This window comes from Lithobates pipiens, unplaced genomic scaffold (assembly GCF_037356315.1).
Source record: "Lithobates pipiens isolate NorthernLeopardFrog02 unplaced genomic scaffold, aLitPip1_a1.2 Scaffold_13, whole genome shotgun sequence".
Classification (NCBI taxonomy): domain Eukaryota; kingdom Metazoa; phylum Chordata; class Amphibia; order Anura; family Ranidae; genus Lithobates; species Lithobates pipiens.
In genome coordinates this window covers 156,945,504-156,960,965 of record NW_027507718.1, presented here as the reverse complement: position 1 = coordinate 156,960,965, position 15,462 = coordinate 156,945,504, and the positions used below count along the sequence as shown (strand labels likewise).

Genomic DNA, 15,462 nt, shown 5'->3' with positions numbered 1-15,462 from the left:
TGAATACAAAAACAGTGTCCCAATATGGCAATATATGCTCCAATACAGTATATATGCTCCAACTTGGAGAAACTGAAATTTAGCATCAGGACTGTGGTATACATAGGAGCCTTGGCGAGGTACTGTGGCTTCCACTTATATTTGGAAATATGTGCAACTAAACACTCTGTTTTTAACATGAATTGTTACACAGAATAATTTTTTTTTTTGTTTGTTTGTTTGTTTTTGCAGGATATATGATAAGTGTCCTTGCTTGTGATTTGTCAAGCTCTTCCATGTGCCCTTACTGCTAAGGCTATTTATATTTTGGGATGGTCACTGTCTTTTTGTATAGGTTTTTCCAATACATTAGGGAAGATTGTATTGTTTAATAATGCACCTGGCTGCTAACTCTGGGAAATGAAATCATGTAACGCTAACTAAAAACCTAAAAATGTGATTTCTAGATTTCATGTAAAATCAATTTCTTGAAGTTCACTGAGAGACACAGGATCTGTAGTTAATCGGATACAATGGGTTATACTTCTGCCTTCAGGAGAAATTGGACTCTAGCAAACAAAAAAAAACACTGGCCAGCTTGGTAAAACACCTCCTGCCCCTAAAATGCTTCCATTTAGTAGAAAAGCCATACTTCGGAGTATATCACAAAATACAGAGGAGAGGACAGGATAAGTAGTTATTCTGATACGACTGGGACACCCACAATTAAAATTATTGTAAAGGCAGCACGAAAAGCTGCATGAAGGACCTTGCACCCAGTTAAAGTGATTGTAAAGGCAGGGTTTTTTTTTATCTCAATGCATTCTATGCATCAAGATAAAACCTCTTGTGTGCAGCAGCCCCACTCAACCCCCCTAATACTTACCTGAGGTCCCTCTAGATGTAGCCATGTTGCAGGATTGTCTCAGCTGCCCCGGACTCTCCCTCCTCATTGGCTGTGACAGCAGAGCAGCACCATTGGCTCCGGCTGCAAAGTTTGCCAACCAATGAGGAGAGAAAGGGGATTGGGCCGGGCCACAGCTCCGCGTCTGAATGGTCGTTTGCTGTGGGGACACTCAACAGGAGGGGGGTCAAGAGCACTGACGGGGGAAATGAGAAGAGGAGGATCTGGGCTGCTCTGTGGAAAACCATAACACAGGACAGGTAAGTATGACATCATTGTTATTTTTAACAAAAAAAAAAGAAAAAAAAGGGGACTTTACAATCACTTTAAGCTAGCATGAGATGAGGCCTGAACATCCACGAGGTAGAACGTAAGAGAAGGTGGTCTGAACTAAAGACCAGGTAGCAGCCTATAAAATATAGGAAACAGTTGCCTGATGCCTAAAAGTCCAAAAGGTATTCACTGACCTAGTAGAGTGTGCATTAACTGAAAAAGATGAAACACCCTTACAATCATATGCTCAAATAATGATCTGTCAGGAATTCCTAAGTCAGTCTTTCCAATGGAAGTCATGACTGAAAAGCAAAAACTACATAAAGGCAGTGAAGTGAAATTTCCTTCTGATGTACTGGAGCTGGAAAGAGATAGAACAACAATATTCTAGTTAACCTCCTGAGATCCGCACTATAGCCAAATGACAAGCTACAGCGCGGATCTACATTGCTGGGACACGTCTATTGACGTTGTTCCCTTTCCTGGCTCCCCGCGTGCTCCTGGGAGCGGGCATCGGGGAAAATCTGTGTTGGCCATGTCCCCTGGACACAGCCAATCACAGCGGCCGTTCACAGCGCGATCGCCGCCTCCAATCAGAAATGATCTCAAATGTAAACATATGAGATATCTCTCATTGCTGAATCTGTCTCCTCACACAAAGATAGCGTGTGAGGAGAGAGATTCTGTGAGTTACATTTACAAGTGCCCAGTACTAATTCTAATGCCATCGGTGCCCACCTGTGCCATCAGTGCAACATCTGTACCCCGCCAGTCCCCATCTGTACCCCGCCAGTGCCCACCTGTGCCATCTATGCATCAGTGCCCATCTGTGCACTGTCAGTGCCCGCCAGTGCCCATCTGTGCACTGCCAGTGGCAATCAGTGCCCATCTGTACCAATCGGTGCCCATCTGCCGCCTCATCAGTGCACATCTGTGCAATAAATCAGTGCCCATCTGTGCCGCCTCAGCAGTGCCCATCTGTGCCGCCTCAGCAGTGCCCATCTGTGCCCCCTCAGCAGTGCCCATCTGTGCCCATCTCCTGCCTCATCAGTGCACATCTGTGCCGACCCATCAGTGCCCATTTGTGCCACCTCAACAGTGCCCATTTGTGCCACCTCAACAGCGCCCATCTGTGCCACCTCAATAGTGCACATCTGTACAATCAGTACACATCTGTGCAATAAATCAGTGTACATCTGTGCCGACTCATCAGTGCATATCAGTGCCCATCTGTGCCACCTCATCAGTGCCCATCTGTGCCACCTCATCAGTGCATATCTGTGCCACCTCATCAGAGCATATCTGTGCCACCCCATGCCGGCCTTCCCTATGCCCTTCAGAACCCCTTGTGGCTTCCTCGTAATTCAGGAGAGGCCAATGTTCCCCCTTTCACTGCCCAGCCAGGAGTCCAGATGGACACAGAGAATATTACCCCAATACATTTTTTTTATTTAATTTTTACGGAGGACATGTTGGCGTCAATTGTGGCCCAGTGCAACCTGTATGCACAACCATTTATTTTGCAAAATCCAACATCCTATTATGCCCGTCCCTACGAATGGAGAGACCTAATAGTGGAGTTCAAAGTTTTTTTAGGCCTCACATTTAACATGGGACTCAACAAAAAAAATCAATTGCGTACCTATTGGTCAACCCACCCACTCCACCACACACCGCTCTTCTCCGCGGTAATGCCCAGAACCAGGTATCTGATGATCATGACGTTCCTACATTTCAGTGACAATACCCAGTGCCTTCCACAAAATGACCCAAATTACAACAGGCTTTACAAAATTCGTCCAATACCCAATTATTTTTCAGAAACATTCCCCAAATTGTTTACCCGGACCAACACATATGTGTGGATGAGTCCCTTATTAAATTTAGCGGCAGGCTTAAAATTAAGCAATTTATCCCCAGCAAAAGGGCCCGCTATGGGGTGAAGGTGTACAAATTATGCGACCGAGCCACAGGGTACACATATTCATTCATAGTGTACGAAGGGAAGGGCACCCAGCTGCAGCCCCCTAATTGTCCGGACTACTTGGGATCCAGCGGGAAAGTTGTTTGGGACCTCATATACCCCATACTGGATAAAGGCTAACACCTGTATGTAGACAACTTCTACACATCTCTGCCCGTTCCACAACCTTCACCGGAAGAAGACGCCAGCATGTGGCACTGTAAAAAGGAATCGGAAGGGCTTTCCTCAAAGTCTTGTAAATAAGAAACTGAGAAAACGAGAAACGGCAAGTCTGTGAAACAAGGAGATTCTGGCAGTGAAGTGGAGGGACAGACTTGTATATATGTTGTCTTCTATCCACAATGATACGTTCGTGGAAATCCCCAGAAGGAATGGCCCCATAAAAAATAAAAAAAATGCATTTATGAATATAATTTGTTCATGGAGGTCGACTTCAATGACCAAATGATGGAACCATACCTTGCCACAAGACGGACATACCATTGGTACAAAAAAGTAGCAATTTATTTTTTTCAATTGGCCATATACAATTCCTATGTCATTTACCGCAACTCCACCCAAAACCCCAAACGTTTCTTTGGCTACCAGGAGGAAGTTTTCACTGCCCTTATTTTCCCGAACGACCCACCAGAAAATATCCGATCAGATGTTATTAGTCGACTCTCCGAGCGCCACTTTCCCGATAAAATCCCTCCCAAACCAACAGGCCAAAGACGTCAAAAAAGATGTAAGGTGTGTAGCAGAGCAGGAGTCAGAAGAGACACATCTTATTATTGTGCACAATGTCCTTCCCAACCTCAATAAATCTTTAGTGAAGTATGGTAAACATAATCCTCAGTTCCTGCCTTCATACACCTTCACACCCCTTATGCCACTGCCTGCTCTGTAACTGACCCTGGCTTGTTATTTGACCACTCTTATGCCTGCCGATTCTGTACATACCGCTGCCTGATCTGGAACTGACCCTGGACTGTTATTCGACCATGCTTCTGCCTAACGATTCTGTACATACCTCTGCCTGATCTGGAACTGACCTTGGACTGTTTGACCACGATATTTGCCTGCCTCTTGGACTTATCTTGTATTCTGCAACTGGACTAGTGGGATTCAACACGGGGTCTCACATATGTGAGGGGCTCCAGTATAGTTTTTCTGGATGAAGAAAACTATTTTCTTTGTTTTCTTATTCCTAGATTAGGGTCTGGAGACTCGGAGGCTTCAAAGAGATTTGGGAGGGAGAAGCCTCTACCCCTATCTCCATTCTGTCCTGAACGAGGCTCTACTTTTGTCTGCTGCCTGTAGGACTTACTGCCGTCATGCCGCACTGACCACACCACATGGACCTGCCTACTACCAGGACCAATATTTTTGGCACTGCTGACAATATCTCTGCACTAACCCTGGACTGTATATGGACAGTATCCCTGCCTGCTGCCTGAAAAATTGTGTTTGCTGTTGTTGACCAAGTCCCTGCCTGCTGCCTGGACCAGTGCTATCCTCCTGTGGACAACTGCGCTTCTAAAACCACAGGTAATCTTTTCTTTACCCTTTGCTCAGCATAATGTATTTGGGGGTGTAATTCTTGGTATGTGCAGGCTATGTGTCCCTGGAACGCCCAACGGTGTTCCTTGCATGTTGCGCCTCTGTATGTGGCCAGGCTGTGTAAACATCTCACACATGTGGTATTGCCATACTCAGGAGGAGTAGTAGAATGTATTTTGGGGTGTTATTTTTGCTATGTAAATGCTATGTGTTGGAAATCTCTTATAAACGGACAACTTTGTGTAAAAAAAAATGCGTTTTCATTTTTTTCCACATTTTCCAAAAACTTCTGGAAAAAAATTAACCATTCAAAAGACTCATTATGCCTCATAGATTATACATTGGGGTGTTAGCTTTCCAAAATGGGGTCATTTTCTGGACATTTCCATTGTCCTGGTGCTCCAGGGCCTTCAAAACTGTAATAGGTGATTGAGAAATGAAATGTGTAATTTATGCTCCTAGAATGCCTGAAGATGCTACTTCAATTTTAGGCCTCTGTATGTGGTCAGGCTGTGTAAAAGTCTCACACATGTGGTATCATTATACTCAGGAGGAGTCGGAGGATGTATTTTGGGGTGTTATTTGTGGTATGCACATTCCGTGTGAGAGAAATAAGCTATTACAATGACAATTTTGTGAAAATAAAATAAAAAATAAAATCTTAATTATAAAGAATTGTGGGAAAAAAATTACAACTTCAAATAACTCACCATGCCTCTTACTAAATACATTGGAATGTCTACTTTCCAAAAAGGGGTAATTTGGGGGGGCATTTGCACTTTCCTGGCTTTTTAGGGTCTCAAGAAATGAGATAGGCCTTAGTACATCAGATGTGATTTTTTTTTAGGATTTGCACCATAGCTTGTAGACCATAAATTTCACACAGATCACATAATATGCAATAATTTGGGTTATTTTTACCAAAGATGTGTAGCAGTATAAATTGTGGTCAAAATGTATGAAGAAAAATTGCTAATTTGCAAAATTGTATCACAGAAACTAAGAAAAATTCATTTTTTTTTCAAAATTTTCGGTCTTTTTTTCATATATAGCGCAGAAAATAAAAAACCGAGAGGTGATCAAATACCACCAAAAGAAAGCTTTTGAGTAATTGTCATTCAAAGTGTGAGAGCACTGAAAGCTGAAAATTGGTCTGGGCAGGAGGGGGGTCCAAGTGCCCAGTAAGCAAGTGGTTAAAGAAAAAAGGCTGAAACCAACAAGAAAGGAGGATTTAGGCCTCAATGCTACTGTATCCTTGTAAAAGACCAAAAAGTTATTTACCTGGTAAAAATGTCAGTTCCATCACTTTTGCAGTGGTGACTGACAAAGAAAGCAACCTTATGAGAGGGGAAAGAGGAATATACCTAACAGGTTCAAAAGGCGTTTTTTGAAGAATCAAGAGAACCACATTTAGAACCACGAAGTCAAAATATTGTACAGAAAGGCTCATGTGAAAGAGAGGCACGGTCCAGAAGTCTTAAAAACAACAGGAAGCCAGCGGAAAGCCAAATGATCTCTGTATCTGGAGACAAATGTGTTTGGGTTATTGAATCTGGAGGCCTACATCTGGCATCCCCCACATCTGTGACAAAGGTCGTGGAACACCTTTCAGTTTAGGGATCCCATCCCCAAGACCAGACAGTCAGCTAAGGTAGTCTGCCTGACAAGTTTTCATGCTTGGAATGTGAACCCAAGAAAAGGTTTGAATGTGGAATTCTGCCTAAGCTAGAATCCCTTTCTACTCATTTTGCTGCAGCCAGACTTGTGGTTCCCCCTCCAGGTGATTGATATATGCCACCCCAGTGATGTTGTCCAACTGCATTCTGATCAGATGACTCTCCAGGCAGAGTGCCCAGCATTGCAGGGACAGCCATATCACTCATAACTGCAAACTAGTGACTGTGGGAGTTAAAGCCTCTCATGTTTCTACTGATGTCACAAATTAGTGCTTTTTTCCAACAGTAATGTCTCAAAATTATAGTGAAGTACCAAAAAGATGACCACTGCCAAAAGGCATGTCCGGCAAGTCTTTTTTGCTGATGTTCCATAGATCAACACTTCAGCTGGTGTGTTTTTCATATGTTTTTCATAGAAAAGCTCAGCCATACCATCTACACAGAAATGTAGACATGCGGCCAAAAATTTAAAGCACTCCATCACAAAATTTTCAATTAAGACTGCAGCTGGACCATAGTCATAATTTGAATCAATTTTATAAAGGTCTGACATACCAATAAACCCCTATAAAAGGCTGCATAAGCAGAACCTGAAAGTATAAAGCTTGGTTCACACCTACGCAGGATGCAGTTTGCATATTCCAGGTGCATTTTGTGTTTTTCAATACACGTTTTTGATCAATTGAAGTTTATGGGACCAAAAGCCAGAAAAGATTCCAGGTCCCTTTCCATAAAATGCACAGATGTGAATGTGATCCATAGCAAACCATGGTAAATGGACTGTAGTGTGTTTCTGCAAAACTGAAAATGCACTAAAAAAGGCATAGGTGTGAACCAGGCCTCAATGAGGATTCCTATAGAGCCTCCTGAGCACTTGTCAGTGTTAACCTTGAAATACTGCTAAATCAACCACTTCTTATTAAAATTCTAATATTAAAATAGTGAAATAGATCAGGAAAACATTTGAAAGAGAAAAATCACTTGTAACAATTTTCCCAGTCACCATAATGAACACATTGAAGTAAAGAACTGAAAAAGTTTTGAGTCTTTAAGAGAGATCAGACTGATTACAGCACTAGTTAAAAGTCACTGGCTGTCCCATTTCAAATGTGAAGCGTACCACATCAATATTATCTGAAATAGTTTCTGAGCTTGGAAACAAAACTGAGGTGAATAAGGCTCCTCAGAAACACAGCCATTCATTAAGGGTTTGTACATTCCCAATTCAGGTTGGACTTCTGTAGTAGAAGGCACTGAAGCAGTTGCATGCACGTCAGAAATCTAGTCTGTAAGGAAGGCATGGGAGCATGCTTGCAGCTTTTGCATTCTGAGTCAGCAGCCATGTTAGCAGCTGGGCCGAAAAAAACATGGTTGCAGAGAACTCCTACCTGCATAGGGTGGTGGATGATGAAGAGCTATGGAGGACTCAGCAGTTAGTCAACTCAAGTAAGGGATTGTTTAGACTGTCAATAGCAGGCCCTTTAGGACACTGCAAGATACCCCAAACAGTTATTGGATTGCGAGCCAGATCAACCCAAAACAGTCGTGATTGGGAATGGACATGTTGTACTGTTTAGACAGGAACAATGCAATAATAAACACTAACACATTGGTTTACTCAAGACCAGCTGTAGAAGCAGGAGGGGTTTAATGGTCAGGGGTGACGAGGTCACTGTACGCAGCAGTAAAAACTCACCAGGGTGTTAACTGTATGTCTCTTGCAGACCAAAGCAACAAGTGGGAACAATATACCTCAAACTGAACAGAAAAAAGTTGGGGAACAGAGCAAGGAGCAGTAATTTCCCACATATTAAACTTTTCTGTGGAAGCAGATGGAATAGGGACTTGATGAGTAAAAGATACTAAAGCATAGTAAGCTCCCCATGTCCAGCTCTATGTTGTGTACTTACTTATAAGAGAGACTATATACTGAAGGATAAAAGATTGACAGTGTGTGTATGGCCTGGTCTGGCCAATCCAATAGACAAAAAAAAAAAACCTAGTGCTCATGGGCACAGCATAACCCCTCACGATATTTAGGACAGACCAGGTGATTATTTAAAAAGTTTTGTTTATTGAAAACATTTAATAATCTCTACAGTAGAAATTATGAATAAAATCAATTGCAGAACAAAAATACAGGCATGAATGTAAGTGCCCTATGGTATAAAGGGCTATTGCACATAGCTATAGGAGATGACACCTGACATGTTTCAGACCCTAGGTCCTTCTTCATAGGCTGAATGTCATTTAAAACATACATACATCTATGAAGTAAACATATTTAAACATTAGTATAGTAGTACATTTTGAACATTAACTAGATGCCGACCGCCGGCTGTCAAATGACGGCCAGGCGACGCACCTATTGTGGCGGGAGGATGTCATATGACGGCCTCCCGTTTTAAACAGGGAATGCGCGCGATCGTGCGCGCGCATCCCTGTTTCTTCGGTGGCGGCGTGTCACGGAGACACCATTCGTTATGGCTGTTTACCACGTGATCGGCCGTGATGAAGTCACGGGCGATCACAGATGGTCACACCCCGAACGTGCATGGGGCGATCGCGCTGTGCGTGCACGTCGGTGGCGGCGTGTTCCCCCGGAACACTGCTCGTCACAGACGCTGGTAAACAGCCATTGGCCGGCTGTTTACCCACGTGATCGGCTGTGATCCTTTCACAGCCGATCACTAAAATGTAAACAAACCGCGGTAACGGGATGTTCCCGGGTTCTCCTCCTCACACACCGATCGTGTGTAAGGAGGAGATTGCGGTAGCATCTCGTTATAGTACCTGTCAATCCCAGTCCATCAGAGTACCTGTCACAGTCCATCAGAGTATTTGAGTACCTGTCCCAGCCCATCAGAGTACCCGGGTACCTGCCCCAGCCCATCAGAGTACCCGAGTACCTGTCCCAGCCCATCAGAGTACCCGAGTACTTGTCCCAGCCCATCAGAGTACCCGAGTACTTGTCCCAGCCCATCAGAGTACCCGAGTACCTGTCCCAGCCCATCAGAGTACCCGAGTACCTGTCCCAGCCCATCAGAGTACCCGAGTACCTGCCCCAGCCCATCAGAGTACCCGGGTACCTGTCCCAGCCCATCAGAGTACCAGAGTACCTGTCCCAGCCCATCAGAGTACCAGAGTACCTGTCCCAGCCCATCAGAGTACCCGAGTACCTGTCACAGTTCATCAGAGTACCCGAGTACCTGTCACGGCACATCAGAGTACCCGAGTACCTGTCACGGCACATCAGTGTACCCGAGTACCTGTCACTGCCCATCAGGGTACCCGAGTACCTGTCACGGCCCATCAGGGTACCCGAGTACCTGTCACGGCCCATCAGGGTACCCGAGTACCTGTCACGGCCCATCAGGGTACCCGAGTACCTGTCACAGTCCATTAGAGTACCGAGTACCTGTCACAGTCCATTAGAGTACCGAGTACCTGTCACAGTCCATTAGAGTACTGAGTACCTGTCACAGTCCATTAGAGTACCGAGTACCTGTCACAGTCCATCAGGGTACCCGAGTACCTGTCACAGCCCATCTGAGTACCCGAGTACCTGTTCCAGTCCATCTGTGTACCAGAGTACCTGTCACAGTCCATCTGAGTACCCGAGTACCTGTCACAGTCCATATGAGTACCTGTCACCGCCCTTCAGAGTACCCAAATACCAGACACCAAACCATCAGAGTACCTGTCACCAGGCCATCAGAGTACCTGAGTACTTGTCACCAGGCCATCAGAGTACCTGAGTACTTGTCACCAGGCCATCAGAGTACCCGAGTACCTGTCACCAGGCCATCAGAGTACCCGAGTACCTGTCACCAGGCCATCATCGCCAGGCCATCAGAGTACCCGAGTACCTGTCACCAGGCCATCAGAGTACCCGAGTAACTGTCACCAGGCCATCAGAGTACCCGAGTACCTGTCACCAGGCCATCAGAGTACCCGAGTACCTGTCACCAGGCCATCAGAGTACCCGAGTACCTGTCACCAGGCCATCAGAGTACCCGAGTACCTGTCACCAGGCCATCAGAGTACCCGAGTACCTATTTGCAGCCCATGTCTCATAGAATATACGTTGGGGTGTTTGCTTTCCAAAATGGGGTCATTTTGTGGGTAATTTCACTGTCCTGGTGGTCCAGGACCTTCAAAAGTGTGATGGGTAGGAATGAAATGAGATGTGTCATTTATGCTCCTAGAACGCCTGAACGAACTGCTTCAATGTTCGGCCTCTCTATGTTGCCAGGCTGTGTAAAAGTCCTACACATGTGGTATCGCCATACTCGGGAGGAGTAGCAGAATGTATTTTGGGGTGTAATTTTTGCTATATACATGCTATGTGTTAGAAATATCTTATAAATTGACAATTTTGTGTAAAAAAAAAAATGCATTTAAATTTTTTTCCACATATTCCAAAAACTTCTGGAAAAAAATGAACCGTTCAAAAGAGTCAATATGCCTCACAGATTATACGTTGGGGTGTTTGCTTTCCAAAATGGGGTAATTTTATGGGAAATTCTATTGTCCTGGTACTCCAGGGACTTCAAAAGTGTAATAGGTGGTTGAGAAATGAGATTTGTCATTTTTGCTCGTAGAACGTCTGAAGGTACTACATCAATGTTGGTGCTCTGTATGTGGCCAGGCTGTGTAAAAGTCTCACACATGTGGTATCGCTGTACTCGGGAAAAGTAGCAGAATGTATTTTGGGATGTAATTTGTTGTATGCATATGCTGTGTGTGAGAAATAACCTGATAATATGACAATTTAGTAAAAAAAAAATTTCATTTTGCAAAGAATTGTGGGAAAAAAATGACAACTTAAAAAAACTCACCATGCTTCTTACTTAATACCTTGGGATGTCTACTTTGTAAAAAGGGGTCATTTGGGGGGTATTTGTACTTTCCTGACTTGTTAGTGTCTCAAGAAATGAGGTACACCTGATGTACTGAAGGCCTGATCAGAAGTGATCAATTTTTAGTGATTGGCACCATAGTTTGTAGACTCTATAACTTTCACAAAGACCAAATAATATATACTAATGTGGGTTATTTTTACCAAAAATATGTAGCAGTATAAATTTTGGCCAAAATTTATGAAGAAAAATTACTAATTAGCAAAAATTTATGACAAATGAAGAAAAAGGCATTTTTTTCACAAAATTTACGTTTTATTTTATTTATAGCACAAAAAATAAAAAACCCACTAGTGATTAAATACCACTAAAAGAAAGCTCTATTTGTGTGGAAAAAAGGACGCAAGTTTCATATGGATACAGTGTTGGATGACTGAGTAATTGTCATTCAAACTGAGAGCGCTGAAAGCTGAAAATTGGTCTGGTCAGGAAGGGGGTGTAACTGCACTGTATTGAGGTGGTTAATCAACCTATTGCATGGAATTGAACATCCATGCAAGTACAAGACATAAGCACGGACGGCTAATGCTCACTTGCATGAGCTGATCACCAATGAACCATGAGGGGGACAGGGCAGGATGGTTCTCATGGTTGAGCGGATCACATTTGACCACTGGGTGGCACCATTTCTCGCCTCAGTTCTGACATACCTGATTGATACATTTATATAGCAGTTCATAGGCGCACGTGAGACATCCGATTGCACGGCTCACCAGCATGGGATACGATGTCTCAATGCCCAATAGGAGTTCTGCCTTAGGCTTTGCTCCCTCCTATCTGTGTCCCAACCTGGAGCGCAGTTGAATGGGCCACACGCGTGCTGATGGCGGGTTGGCACGTGACGCGCCATCCCATCAGGGAACTTTGCGGCAGATGGTTGCAGCCAACATGGCGCAATACTCGAAGTATAAAAACACCAAATATCCACGCTTAGGAAGAAAGAACTGCAGCCCCTCTAATTGGGAACACCACCTAGGTGGAGTCCTAAAATATTAAAGCTCTATAAAGGGAAAATGGCGCTGTTTAAAAAATGTGTAAAATCAATCCACTACTGTGAATATCGCCACCACTTCATATAAAGTGAATAGTGCTTAAATAAATATATGTAAAAAACGCAAGTATAAACTAAAATATAAAAAATGTGAACTATGTAGAAAAAACAACAAATCAAAAAAACATTTGCCGTGTGCTGCCCCTGCATACAACCAATTTAAATTGACAAGTGATAATTACAGAGTAGCGAGTCCCAAAAATGATATTCTATATGTGTATATAATTCTACACTATTAGATAACAGTCTGTGAGTGGTGATCCGTGCACAAATAAAATAAAGGTGACTCTCCAGTGTTACCCTATCTACATCACCCTCTTGTGCCTACAGGCGTATTAGCTGTATCCCACTGGCGGTGTCCCCCTTTGACGACGTATCCCACACAGCTGCAATCCACCTCACCAAAGCGGTTTAGGAATCCCCAGTGAGGAGCATCCACATGTGTATGGAAAAGATGAGCCTCATAGCGTAAATCTGTAGAACCAGTTTTATTAAAAAATCTCCATAAAAAGTTTTAATATTAAAACTGTGAAACGCTTCCGTAATCCTGTCATGGTCTCAGCGTGCGTTCCACGGCTGGGTAGCAGAAACCGGAAGTCCAAAGATACAGAAATTGCGTATCGCGCACCAAGTATGTCCTGGCTTACGCATTTCTTCACACGGACGTCATCTGAGGCCTCGTAATACTCTGCCCCATCGGCCATCGCTGAGCAGGGTTGCTGTCATGCTCATCAGCTGCTATAATTAGCCACATAGGCTATTCAAACTAACAGACATGTGAAGGGAATTTTTAGGCAGATGATTGCGGCCAACATGGCCTTATTGACCGCAGCTGAGTGGGGTTGCTTTCAAGCTCCTTCTCAGCTGTCCCAATTAGCTATACAGGCTATTTAAACTTCCTGCCAGCAACAGCAATCCCACTGCTGGTGTCTGGCTGACAGGATCAACAGATTTGCGATTACTCCCTCACATGGTAGGTTGATTTGATCCCTTCATTGCAACACTTAGCTTTTTTGAACTTTATTACTATATATCAAATATTTAAAATTCTTTGTCTTTCACAGACAGGAAGCCATTAGTTCAAGATCGTGGACTTTTTGGCTAACCCTATACTGACAGGAGTGGTTACTCCTATTATTGGGAGTTCTCACAGATACAATGGGCATATCCAGTTCCTGACCTCGGTTTGGTGCCTTGTTATCTCAGAGTTTACCATCTGCGTCACCGTGTAACAACTACATTGCAGGTCAATTCCATCCCTGCCAGGTCCCCCTCATGGTTCATTGGTGATCGGCTCATGCAAGTGAGTATTAGCCTTCCATGCTTATGTCTTGTACTTGCATGGATGTTTAATTCCATGCAATAGGTTGATCAATGTTCAAAATGTTCTACTATACTAATGTTTAACTTCTTGAGGATCCGTGCTATAGCCGAATGACGGCTACAGCGTGGATCTGCTTTGACGTATTTGTCTATTGACGTCGTCCCGTGCACGAGCGGCATGCTCTGTGATCAGCGAGTCTATGAGACTCGCCTGATCACAGATCGGAGCAAGGGGTCGATCCCGACCCCTTACCACGTGTTCAGCTGTCAGCCAATGACAGCTGATCATGTGATCACAACACAGCCGGTAATCGGCTATATTTACTCCTCGCGCTGACAGCACGAGGAGAAAAAAAAAAGCTGATCACTGGCGGCCATGATCGGGACATCGGTCCCGATCAAGGTGAGCTGGGGACAGCTCATCAGTGCCCACCTGCCCCCTGCCAGTGCCACCAAAAATATGCCAAAAAGTGCCACCAATCAGTGCCCACAGTGCCACCCATCAGTGCCCACAATCTGCCTCGCACACACAGTGCTGCACCTCAGTGCCACATATCCGTGCCCATCAGTGTCATGTACCAGTGCCCATCAGTGACGCCCATCAGTGCTACCTATCAGTGTCACCTATCAGTGTCACCTATCAGTGCCCATCCGTGCCACCCATCAGTGCCATCTTATCTGTGCCCATCTTTGCCCATCAGTGCCGCCTTATCTGTGCCCATCAGTACTGCCTTATTTGTGCCTATCGTGCCATCTTTTGTTTGTTTTGCAAAAAATAAAACTCCCAGGTGTAATTAAATACCACCAAAAGAAAGCTCTATTTGTGGGGAAAAAAATGATAAATATTTTATTTATTAATTTGGGTACAATATTGTATGGCCGCGCAATTGTCAAAGTGCATCAGTGCTGAAAGCTGAAAATTGGTATGGGCAGGAGGGGGGTTTAAGTGCCCAGTAAGCAAGTGGTTAAATATGCTTAGTTTATAGATGTATGTATGCTTTAGATGACATTCAGCCTATGAAGAAGGACCTAGGGTTTGAAACATGTCAGGCGTCATCTCCTATAGCTACATGCAATAGCTCTTTATACCATAGGGCACTTACATTCATGCCTGTATTTTTGTACTGCAATTGGTCTGTCCTAAAAATCCTGAGGGGTTATGCTGTGCCCATGAGCACTGGGTTTGTTTTTATAAGAGACACTAATCACATCATAGACAGTGCAACGGCTCTGTATCTGGAAAGAGCTCTGAAGCTAATACAGTACTTCAAAGGCTGGATAGCGTCACTGGCATAGCCTATTCCAGGGTGGCTAGGTAAGCATTGGTCCAGGGGAGTCTGGGTACAGCCTCCAAGGTGGTGCCATGGATTCGCCAATCTGAAGCGTTCCAAAGTAAGCTTAGCTAAGCAGCATACAGATGAGGCTTTGACTGAAGACAAATATGTGAAGTAAAGAAAACAGGCTAATAACAAAATAGAGGAAAATATTCCTCAGATGAGAAAAGACATCCATTCTCCTAGCAAAAAAAGGAAGCCGAGGGTGGGAAGGGTTATAACTGGGTGGCTAGTGGCTTTTTATTTTCTTTTTATTTTCTTGCCAGTGTCTCCCAAAGGTGGAAGTATAACCCAATTATATAAAAAAAAAAAACTATCCAGTGTGCATTCTGGAACAATAAAGACTATAAATGTAATGTTAAAACAAGTTATACTTATCAGTATTTTTCATGCCAGAAACAATAACACATTTGAGAAACCACCCACATGCAAGGAAGGTCAGAGTGCCTTTTAAGGCCTCGTTCATATGGATGT

General features: G+C 43.9%; 1 protein-coding gene across 3 annotated transcripts in view; it reads right to left on the bottom strand.

The window, feature by feature from the left end:
• KDM4B (lysine demethylase 4B) overlaps window positions 1-15,462 on the bottom strand; it is an 817,487-nt gene that overhangs the window by 391,434 nt on the left and 410,591 nt on the right. The gene's annotated exons all lie outside the window — the stretch shown is intronic.